This window comes from Prionailurus viverrinus, chromosome B3, assembly GCF_022837055.1.
Source record: "Prionailurus viverrinus isolate Anna chromosome B3, UM_Priviv_1.0, whole genome shotgun sequence".
NCBI lineage: Eukaryota > Metazoa > Chordata > Mammalia > Carnivora > Felidae > Prionailurus > Prionailurus viverrinus.
In genome coordinates, this window is record NC_062566.1 from 124,368,687 (window position 1) to 124,382,041 (window position 13,355).

The following is a 13,355-nucleotide window of genomic DNA, read 5'->3' on the forward strand; positions in this document are numbered from 1 at the left end:
CAAAAGACTACATATTTTAAGAATATGGAAGTTGTGAACAATAAAATTAGAATTTCAGTTTAATGGATATATGGACAACCATGTTCCCACAAAAGGGAGCATCCATATTCTTCAGAGCATAAATGCAACATTTATAAAAGTTGCTATTATTGTAAGTCACAAAACTTTAGTACAATTGAAAGAATTAGAATCATGTAGAGTATATTTGCTATAATATACTGCTGTTGAATTAGAAGTCAGTAACAAAAATAGGTCTGAATAATCCATATATTATAAAAGAATACTGAAAATTGAAAATGCATATGAAAATTCTTCCTATGAACATGTGTGACCCAATTCAAATGGAACTTAGAGAAAAAATTATGACATTTACGTGCTTATAGTAGAAAGTATAACCCTAAGCTAAGGCTGCCATGATGAAGCACCACAGACTAGGTGGCTTACACAACAGAAATTTGCTTTCTCACAGTTCCAGAGACTAAAAATCCCAGTCCAAGGTATCAGCAGGTATGGTTTCTCCTGAAGCCTCTTTACTTGGCTTGCAGATGGCCACATTCTTGTTGTGTTCTCACATGATCTTTCCTCCCTAGATGCATACCCCTTGTGTCTTTTCTGTGTCCAAATTTCCTCTTCTTATCAGGACATCATTCAGTTTGGATTAAGTCCCACCACACTGGTCTTGTTTTAACTTAATCACCACTTTAAAGGCCCCATTTTAATAGAGTCACGTTTTGAAGTACTGGGGGGCGGGGGTGTTAGGTTTCAACATATATAAATAAGCCTAATACAAGAAGAAAGTCTATTAGTTAATGAGTAATGTGTCAAACATAAGTAATTACAAAATAATCAATACTGTTGCCAAAACAAGCAGAAATAAGAGACAATAAAGAACAGAAAATCAATAGAATATAAAACCAGAGATACATGAGAAAAAAATTTTTTTAAAGATGAAAGACAATTTTTTTTTACTTTTACTAAAAAATAGAAATAAATAAACATTTGGCATAATTGTTCAAAAATACAGATGGCATAAATAATATTGGGAATGGAAAAAGAGGAACATAAGCTCTAAGGGCCATTTTCCATCTAGGAACTTCAGTAAAAATATCTTTTACTAATTATTACTAGGAAACTATCTCAGCATTTTAGTAAGTCTCTGCCTTAATTTGATAATTAAGTTAGATGTTCCTACTAGTTTATTCCTCAAGGATATCAGTTATCATATTATATTGTAATTTTCTACCCATCCCTAGTTTGAGCTATACCATCAGAGATGAGAACAGAAATAATGATATTAGACCGGATGGACCTAATAAATATAGTCTGAACGTTCTATCCCAGAACAATGAATTACACATTCTTTTCAAGTGGACATGGACTATTCTCTAGGATGGATCACATGTTAAGCCACAAATTAAATCTCAATAAATTAAAAAAAAGAAAGACTGAAATCCTATCATGCACTTTTTCTGCCCACAACAGTGTGGAACTAGAAATAAATCACAAGAAAAAAATCTGGAAAGAACACAAATATATGGAAGATAAATAACATGCAAGAAGACAATGAGTGGGTCAACTGAGAAATCAAAGAGGAAATCAAAAATATGTGGAGACAAGTGAAAATGAATGCACAATGGTCCAAAATCTTTGGGATGCAGCAAAAGCTGTTCCAAGAGGGAATTTTATAGCAATACAGGCCTACCTCAAGAAAAAAGAAAAATCTCAAATAAACAACCTAAACTTACACCCAAAGGAAATATAAAAAGAGAAAAAACAAAGTCCAATGCCAGTAGAAGGAAGGAAATAATAAAAATCAGAGCAGAAATGAATGACATAGAGACTAAAAGAACAACAGAACAGATCAAACAGATCAATAAGACCAGGAGCTGGTCTCTGAAGAAAAAAAAAAATGATAAACCTTCAGCTAGACTCACCACAAAAAAAAGAAAGAGGACACAAATACATAAAATCAGAAATGAAAAAGAAGAAATAACGATACCACAGAAATACAAAAGATTATGTGAGAATGTTATTATAAATTATATGTCAACAACTTGGACAACCTAGAAGAATAGACAAATTCCTAAAATCATATAGCCTTCCAAAACTGAATCAAAAATAAATACAAAGTTTGAGCCGACCAATTACAAGGTAATGAAATTGAATCAGTAGTCAAAAATTCCCAACAAACTATCCAGGAGCAGATGTCTTCACAGGTAAATTTATCAAACATTAAAAAAAAGTGTTAATACCTATTTTCAAACTATTCCAAAAAATTGAAGAGAAAGGAAAGCTTCCAATTTAGTCTAGAAGACCAGAATTACCCTGATACCACACACAACCAGATAAAAACACCACACACACACACACACACACACACACACACACACACAAAGAAAAACAGAGGCCCATATTTCTGATTGATATAGATGTAAAAATCTTCAATAAAATATTATCAAACCAAACCCAACAAAACGTTAAAAAAATCATTCACCACGGGGCGCCTGGGTGGCTCAGTCAGTTAAGTGTCTGACTTCAGCTCAGGTAATGATCTCACTGTTCATGGGTTCAAGCTCTGCATCGGGCTCTGTGCTGACAGCTCAGAGCCTGAAGTCTGCTTCGGATTCTGTGTGTGTGTCTCTCTTTTCCTGCCCCTCTCCCGCTCGTGCTCTGTCTCTCTCTGTCTCAAAAATAAAATAAACATCTAAATAAATAAATAAGTAAATAAATAAATAAACAAACAAACATTCACCACGATGAAGTGAAATTTATTCCAGGTATGTAAGCATGGTTCAATATCCACAAATCAATCAACTCATTAATAAAAGAAAGAATAAAAAACATATGATCATCTCAACAGATGAAGAAAAAAAGACATTTGACAAAGTATGACATTCATTTGTAATGAAAACTCTTAACAAAGTAGGTTTGAAGGGAATATATTTCAGCATATAAAGGCCAAATAGGAAAAACCCACAGCTTATGTCATACTCAATGATGAAAAACTAAGAGCTTTCCTTTAAGATTAGGAACAAGACAAGGATGTCTACTCTCACCACTTTTATTCAACATAGTACTGAAAATCTTCACCAGAAAAATTAGTTAAGAAAAAGAAATAAGAGGCACCCAGGTTGGTGAGGAAGAATTGAAACTTTCATTATTTGCAGATGACATAATACTACATATTGAAACCCTAAGACTCCACCAAAAAAACCTAATAGAATTGATAAATGAATTCAGTAAGTCATAGGATACAAAGCTAATATACAAAAATCTGTTGCATTTCTAGACACTAATAATGAAGTAGAAGAAAGAGAAATTGAGAAAAATCCCATTTACAATTGCACCAAAAATAATAAAATACTTAGGAATAAACTTAACCAAGGAGGTGAAAGATCTGTACTTGGAAAACTATAAAATATGGATAAAAGAAATTAAAGATGTCACAAACAAATGAAAAGATATTTTATACTCACGGAACCAATATTGTTAACCAATATTGTAAAAATGGCCACCATACTATCCAAAGCTACCTACAGATTCAATGCCCTCCTTATCAAAATAACATTTTTTTCACAGAACTAGAACAAATAATCCTAAAATTTGTATGCTACCACAAAAGACCCTAAATAGCCAAAGCAATATTGGAAAAGAAGAAAAAAGCTTGAAGTATCACAATCCCAGCTTTCAAGATATACTACAAAGCTGTAGTAATCAAAACAATATGGTACTGGGACAAAAATAGACACACAAATCAATGAAACAGAATAGAATCCAGCAATAAACCCACACTTGTATGATTAATTAATCTATGACACAGGGGGAAAGGACTGTCTCTTCAACAAATAGTACCTGGAAAACTGAATAGCTACATGCAAAATAATGAAACTAGATGACTTTCTTACACCATACACAAAAATAAAACTACTAGAAGAAAACATATATACTCACAAAGGCAAAATTAAACTATTGGGACTACATTAAAATAAAAGGATTTGCACCATCAAAGAAATGACAAGGCAACCTACTGAATGAAAGAAGATATTTGTAAATGATATATCCAAAAAAGTGTTAATATCTAAAATATTTAAAGAACTTACATAGTTGAACAAAAAATCTAATTAAAAATGGGCAGAGGACCGAAAAAGACATTTTTCCAAAGAAATACAAATGGGCAACAGACACATAAAAAGATGTTCAACATTAGAAATCACCAGGGAAATGCAAATAGAAAACACAATGAGCTATCACTGCATACCTGTCAGAAAACCTAGAATTGAAAGAATAACAATATTGGTGAGGATGTGGAGAAAAAGGAACCCTCAGGTACTGTTAGAAGGAATGAAAATTGGTACAGTCACTGTGGAAAACTGGTATGAAGGTTCCTCAAAAAAGTAAAAATAGAATTACTACATTGTCCAGTAATTCCACTACTGGGTATCTGCCCAAACAAAACAAAAACTCTATTCAAAAAAGATACATGCATCCCTATGTTTATACAGCATTATTTACAATAGCCAAGATATGGAGGTAACTTAAGTGTCCATCCATAGATGAATGAATAAAGAAGATGTTATATATAATATATATACATATATTATATATATTTTATATAAATATATATTATATATGTATATATAATATATATAATGATTCAAGGCAGTTGAAAGGAATCTAGTCTACCATATTCCTACTCCACAATTTCATATGCATCTCCCCTCACACTCTCTGGCTTTGTTCTATTATAAGAGATAGTTCAACAAGGTGGTCCTTCCAGTTTTCTCAAGGTCTTATTACTGTTATTTCCTTTCTTATCTCAATCATGATTTTCTCCATTTGTATTGATTCATTCCCGGTGGCATATAAACATGCTCTAAGATTTACCATTCAAAAATAAACAACACTGACAAAGCTGTGTATATAGCCTTCAATTCCATTATGTCTCCTGTCCCTTTCTCACTGAAACCTTTTAAAGCATTACCTATTATCACTACTTGACTTCTTGTCCTTCCTGTTTTTCCTCTTCGTGATACAACAAGGTTTCCATTTCAAACACCCTGAAAAGGTACTATTTGAGATACTCAGTAACCTACATGCTTCCATGTCTAAAAGCTAATTCTTTATACTCATCTCCTCTTTCCTCTCAATGGCATCTACTTTCTACTTCTTTAACCACATTTATTGTATTTAGGAAAAAATCTTAACTTCTATTTTTTCTCTTAATTTACTTTTTTTAAAGTGTCCTTTGCTAGTGCCTGCTCTTTTGTTTCACTTTTAACTGTTGGAATACAATCATATATTGGATGGAATGTTATTTTATAATAATAAAATATTATAAATGGCCCTCTCTTCCCATATTTTATACACCAATGAAAGAAATAATAACAGCAGGGCAACCTTAGCAGTTAGATAGTGTAGAGTTAGATAGACATTTCCAAGTTATCTACAATACTCAATCTATATTCCAGTGGTTCCCAAATGTTATTTTTAGCCATATTCCACTGAAGATCATATATCCTACTGTATACTTACCATCTCTATTGAAAAATCATTTTCTCAAAATTAACATTGCCAAAACTCTGCCCCAAATCAGGTAAGACCCTCTATCACGGTAAATGTCAACATATAACATAGCTAATTAATTCAATGAACTAGGGTTCAAGTTTGATTTTCCCCTCTCTTTTTGTTTTTGTTTTTATGGTTGAATCCAGTCTGTCAAAGAGTTCAGCTCCACTGGATCGATGTCAAAAATGTATTCTGAATTGTTCCACATCTTTCCATCTCTTTTGTCCTAAACCTTCCCCAAACTCATCATCTCTAGCCTGGACTACTTAAATCACCTCAGAACTTTTAAAATTACCTTTAACTCCTGTATAATTTATTCCATACAGACCTTCCAGGTTAATTTCTCTCTTTTTTTTTGGAACATAAATTATGCTACACTATTTCCCTACTCATATCTCTCAATTGCTTCCAATTATGTATAGAATAAAATTTAAGCCTCTTAAATAGCCCATGAAGACTTTATGTGAGGGACCTCTGGCCTTGTTTTTTGTCTTTCTCCAATTTTCCTAATCATCATCTTCACACAATGTAGCCACATGGGCCTTTCCTTTTAGCCAAACACACCCAATTTCTTCCTGCTTAGGTCCTAGATATTCTTAGCTGGGAAGATGCTTCCTCATGTCTTTGCTAGCCCGGCTCCTTTTCCCATTCAAGCGTGAGCTGTAGTGTAGGTGCTTCTTACAGTTCTTTGCTTACCATCTGCACAACCAACCTCTTTCCTCACTCTGACTACCACAGCCCTCTGCTTTTTAAAATTTTCTAATAGCTAACCACTACCTTGTATCATTTTATTTAAAATTCTCAATACTTTTTTTTGAAATAAGTATTCTTAATGTCTTTATATAGATGATAAATCATGGTTCATATTAAATAAATTCTCTAAATTCAACAACATTTACGGGGCAGTGCTTTCTGTTCCCCAAAACATGATCATTGCAATTTGCCATACCGACACCCCATATTAGATTTCACACACACACACACACACACACACACACACACACGTGTGCTTCACACAAATAATTCTCTTTTTACTTCATTTCAACTATATTTAGGCCTGCCTACTAGGAAAATATTAGGCAATGTAGCTCTATGTCTTTTTAAATAACACAAGTACTCAGTCCTTGTTCAGGATATGGCAAATGATTGTGATTGCCAGATACCAATCTTTCAGAGTAATCTAGGTAACTCTCAAGTGCTTGGGTTGAATCATTAAACCCACCTAATCTGACTGGAGTTAAGAGTTTGAAAGTTGAAACACAGACCAAATTCCTCATAGTAACGTTTACATTCCTTTAAACTGTCTTGTGTGTGATCACCTAGACAACTGAGTACTCCATTAGTTGAAAACTGCATGTATATGTATATTGATAAAATTGAGAGGTGGGGGTAAGAAGATAAAGGAGTGTAAAGAATTTGAAAGCCCACAACAATTTAACAAACAATAAATCCTTAACCAGAAACATATGGTTTCTCACGCCATGTGTAAAACATTAAAAGGAGAAAGAATAAAATAAGAGAAAAAAATGATAGTGGGTATTGTGTTACAATGCAAAATTATATATATATATATATATATATATATATATATGTTTTATTTTGAGAAGAGCTTTTAGCATAAATAAAAGCTGTTTTTGAAGTAAATTTACTAATTAGCAACTGTGTTTATTTCTGGCTGTATTGGTATTAAACACATTGTAAAATATTCACAGTTGACCACACAGATCACTTATCAGATTCAGCTCCTGTGTTCCATAAATTACAAAAATACTTTGGTGCTTCATATAGCTTAAAAGGGTAGCTGTCCAATAAACTTTATTTCTTTTAAAAGAAATAAGTTTAATTCACTTTAAAGGTAGGGAAGTTTGGTGTGTGTGTGTGCGTGTGCGTGCCTGTTCCTTCCCGTTGCCTTAATCAACAGTCATCTGTCTCTAAGGGAAAATCCCCTAAAGATTTCTTTTCATAACTACCATGAGATAATGTGGCAGGCAGCTTTCGAAAATGGTTCACAATGATTCATGTCATCTATTATTCATGTCCCTGTCTAATTCCCTCCTCTTAAGTGCAAGCTGGACCTACATAGTGACTTGCTTTCAACAAACTGAATATGGCAAATGTGATTGGATATAATTCCCAAGATAAGGCTATAAAAGCCAGTGACTTCTGTTGGTAGCAATCTCTCTTTTGCTTGTATTCTATCTGCTTGTTCACTCTGATGAAGCAAGCTATCATATGGAAAAGTCTATGTGGCAAGGAACTGAGAGTGACCTCTGGACAATAGCCATGAAGAAACTTAGGCTCTCATGCCAACAGTCTAAAAGGAACTGAATTCTACCAACAAACAGGTAAATCAGCTTAGAAGTAGATCCTTCCCCAGTTGACCCACCAGGTGAAACTCAACCTAAGATGTCACCTTGACTGTAGACTTGTGAGAGGTCCAAAAGCAGTGAACCAGCTAAATTGTGCCTGATTCCTGGACCACAAGAATTGTGAAATAATAAATGTATGCTTTTTAAAACCAATATGTTTTGGAGTAAATTGTTATGCAGCAACAGATAATAGATACAAAACATAATTAGAAATAAAATAATTTGACTCCACCATTTCCCTGGTCAGTCATATCCAACATCGTTTTTTGTATTCTACCCTCTCAAGATCTATTTCAACCTATCCAACCATCCTATTTTTTCCCTTCCAAGCTCCATCCACATTTGCTTGAAATATTTCAATATTTCAATATTCCCTAAGAGTTATTCTCACCTCCAGGCTGGTGCATTCCATTTCAGACTCTATATGATAGCATGTCCATAACTAACATTGACAAGTTTTCTGGAAGGAACATTTCCTTTATCAAATAATGTAGGTAAGGCTGGGTACTTTACATTCCTTTGGAGAGTCATAAGTGAAGTTATGATACTGTCATGTAACTTTATTCAATAGAGTTTCTCAAATTTATTTGACTATAAGACTTCTCTCTCTCTCTCTCTCTCCCCTCCTCTCTCATTTTAAAAATCATTGCTAACATTTCATGGAATCAATTTTGACCCCCAAAAAGAAGGAAAAAAAATCTCTTTGGCAAATAGTGCTCCAAACTTCTAAGACAATATTATTTTTCTAAAATGCACGTCAAATCATGTCACTTGACTTGCTTACCATACATTTTGTCAACTTCAGGTTGCTTACTGAATAAAATTTAAAAAAAAAACACATTCAATTGAAGTCATCTATGACCTGATTTAAAGTCTCAGGTCTTTTTATTATTATTTACCTGACTGACTGATCCACTCTGCTCCTCTTACCCTCACTGTTGCTTTACTAAACTCCAGGTAGTTTGCTAACCCTTCTTTTGGTCTGGAGGTTGGCAGTCTCCATTCATGTTTCTTTATGAAAGAAGGGTAAAAAATCTTTTTCATATGCCTACCTCTATTCTTTCAAGGGCCTGATAAACTATAACTAATTTTTCTATCCACTTCAAGGGTCATTTAATATGAAGTAGTTACACAGCTTGAGATCTATGGGAAATTTGTTTCATCTCTGAGCATGTTATTCAAAACTAACACTTTTATTACAAATATTTATAAAAGTTAAGGTATATTTCCTTTCAATGTCCTTGTATCGCTGATGTTGGAATCATTTCAGGTTCTCGTTACAGTGATAAAAATCTCTCCTCTCCTCTCCTCTCCTCTCCTCTCCTCTCCTCTCCCCTCTTCTCCCCTCATCTCTTTTCCCTCACTTCTACTATACCCTGCTCACAAAAATACTATCATTTTATATGTAATTACTTGTTTTTTAAATGTTTGTTTGTTTGTTTATAGAGACTGAGCACAAGAACGGGAGGGGAAGAGAGAGAGGGAGACACAGAATCTGAAGCAGGCTCCAGCTGTCAGCACAGAGCCCAACATGGGGCCTGAACTCGTGAACCGTCAGATCATGACCTGAGCTGAAGTTGGACACGTAACTAACTGAGCCACCAAGGTGTCTCTATTATATGTAATTCTTTGTACCTTTCTACCTTTGACATAATAACTGCCTTGAAGTCAAAAACTGAGATATTCATTTTTGTACACTCAGTGTTGTGACTGATGCTTGAATAATACAACACTCATTCATGCACTCCCTTGTTTGTCCGGTAAACTTTACTTTCTAATTAAAAATCTTCTTGGTTTGGCAAAAACCTCTTTGATCTTGCCTGAAGCAACGTCTTACTCAACACGTCTCCGGAGGCAAGGGAAACAAAAGCAAAAATGAACTATTGGAGCCTCATCAAAATAAAAAGCTTCTGCACAGTCAAGGAAACAATCAGCAAAACTAAAAGGCAACTGACGGAATGGGAGAAGATATTTGCAGATGACATATCAGATAAAGGGCTAGCATCCCAAAATCTATAAAGAACTTATCAAACTCAACACCCAAAAAACAAATAATCCAGTGAAGAAATTGGCAAAAGACATGAATAGATACTTCTCCAAGGAAGACATCCAGATGGCCAACTGACACATGAAAAAATGCTCCACATCACTCATCATCAGGGAAATACAAATCAAAACCACAATGAGATACCACCTTACACATGTCAGAATGGCTAACATTAACAACTCAAGCAACAACAGATGTTGGCGAGGATGCAGAGAAAGAGGAACACTTTTGCATTGTTGGTGGCAATGCAAGCTGGTGCAGCCACTCTGGAAAACAGTATGGAGGTTCCTCAAAAAACGAAAAATAGAACTACCCTACGACCCAGCAATTGCCTACTAGGCATTTATCCACGGGATACAGGTGTGCTGTTTCAAAGGGACACATGCACCCCCATGTTTCTAGCAGCACTATCAATAATAGCCAAAGTATGGAAAGAGCCCAAATGCCCATCGATGGATGAATGGATAAAGAAAATGTGGCATATATATACAATAGAGTGTTGCTCAGCAATCAAAAAGAATGAAATCTTGCCATTTGTAACTACATGGGTGGAACTGGAGGGATTATGCTAAGTGAAATTAGTCAGAGAAAGAAAAAATCAAATGGCTTCACTCATACGAGGACTTTAAGAGACAAAACAGATGAACATAAGGGAAGGGAAACAAAAATAATATAAAAACAGGGAGGGGGACAAAACAGAAGAGACTCATAGATATGGAGAACAAACTGAGGGTTGCTGGAGGGGGGGTGGGCTAAATGGGTAAAGGGCATTAAGGAATCTACTCCTGAAATCATTGTTTCACTATATGGTAACTAATTTGGATGTAGATTTTAAAAACTAAAAAATAAAATTAAAAAAGTATCTTTTTGGTTTGGGGGCACCTGGGACACAGTTCATTAAGCATCCATTTCAGCTCAGGTCATGCTCTCAGGGTGAACTTGAGGTGAGGTCCAGACCCCAGTTAGAGCGCTGTGCTGATAGAGCAGAGCCTGCTTAGGATTCTCTCTCCCTCTTCCTCTGCCCTTTCCCCACTCATGTTCACTCTGTCTCTCTCTCTCTCAAAATAAATAAACTTTGAAAAAAAATCTTCTTGGTTTTATCTTCCTCAAGTATACTTTTTTCAGTGGTTTCTTATTATTTTATTTCTATCTAGTGCATTCTAGTTCCATATCTTATGAGTGGATGCATGGATTGTTATTTGTTAATAGTTCCTTAGTTCCCTACTATCTGTTTGGTCTTCCCTGTTGTTATTCTCAGAGTTTTCCAATAACATCTGAACTTGGTGATCTACTCAGTTTTTTAGGAAAATACAAATGAAAATCTCTGCAATCTTTTTATTTCAGAAAATTTACAGAAATGTCAGATATTCATTGCTTGAGTTTTACTAGCAAAGCACAATGAATAAATGCGAATCAAAGAAGATTATCTAAGTTATGTCTTGCTAATCAGTGACTTTCATGTGTAATTTTTCACAAGTAGATTTTTTATCCAGTTTATGGGTACAGATTGGCAAAAATAATAATATTGCCTAGGTTCTAAATATGAAAATATCCCTTTAAAATAGAATTTGATCAAAATGATTTGTCTGAATATGGATAAATACCTAAAAATAAATATTTAAGTATTTGATAAATACCTAAATATATACATAGGATATTTATAGCTGTGATGGCATAATATTCATACTTATAAAACTGGTAGAATTTTTATTGTCTCACTGTATCAGAGATAAATAAAATAATAAAATAAAATAAAATAAGGTAAAATATTTCAATCATGCTATGTACAAAGTTGATACTGTGTCATATTATAAGACATAATATGGTACTTATATTAAATTCATTTTATTATTTAAGCCTCATTATATACCCAATGATTAAGCAAAATTTCATTTGCTTTCATTTTTTAACTATATAATTTTTGAACTATACAACTTTTCTGTAATCAGGAATAAATTAGGGCATAATTACAATCAGGAATAAAAATTCTTTCATTATTATGCTATTTCCATTCACATTTTACTGTGGCAAAATATGCTGGGAAATGTTTCCAGGACAGAATTGAGCTTTCTAAATGGTGAGTTTAATATCTTTTCTGCCATTTTCTGGATTTAAGATGAATTGTTTTCAGTTGTATTAAGCTATTATTATCCAACTGATAACAGTAATGTGCACAGCATACTGTATCAAATGCCTTGCACCTGAAAACTCTTCTCTGATATAAATTAATAAAATTGTGTTTCAATAACCATATCAAAGAAACATGATCTAATAGGGCTTGGTGAATATCTGTCATTTACGTCTTACCATCACAGATTTCTCCTTTTGTAATAACATCCAACATTTTTACCAAACTTCTCCCTTCTGCAACCACACTCTTATTCTCCTGCAGCTGCCCATCACAATATTCTAGTGGCATAAGTTTGGACAGATGACTCAGGCCAATTATAAAACCCCATCCTTTGAATATCAAGAACTGACACAAAGATGGTTATGTAACACAAGCAGGCCAATCTCAGTCTTGCTTTGGAATTTTCCTTATTGAAGATGACAGAGAGGCTCCTTTATTTCATCTGGAACGAGACTTTCAGGTAATTATGTCAACTCTTTAGAGAAGGCTGATATAATTAGGCCAGTTCATCAGCAGAATGGGAGAAGAGATGCGGAGGTGGGATTACATATAACCAATATCATGTGGTTCACTGGATCTCGTCATACATACCTGGGGCCAGATATAACCATATCCTTTCCAAATTTAAGTTAAAACACTCTATACATTTTGAACAAAATGTAATTTATTTTTCTTCCCAAGAATTATACATTCATTCCTAAGAAGCAATTCTCATTCGCTTCCAGATGAAAAGATAAAACTCTTGCTAAAAATTCTGAACTGCCTGGATAAAGTGATTTTTTAAACAAGTTTCTAGGCTACAGAAAAAACTTAAACAGAAACAAAATAACAATAGAATAACTCTATCCATCTGTAACACTGGACTTTATAAAATGGCAGAATAACATCAAAATACTACTGAGATACAATGACTATATGTAAGAATTCTATTACCAACTAATACATTCATCTGTTCAGGATGAGAAAATGTAACACAGTCTAAAAGTTATTGTATCATTCACTTAATCTATTTGAGGAAAATGCTAAAATATATAGTAAGCTAAATTATAACAGAAACCTCTATTTTGTAGGAAAATGAAGAGTACAGAAAATAGTGCAAACAATAGACTTGAAAACATACATAGTTAAAAATGTATGAGTAAACACAGTGTCTGGTAATCTGTAGCATAAGTGTTAAATATGAATGAAATAGGATAAGGAGTGCAAACAGAAACCCATATAATAATCTTATTGGCAGTAAAAT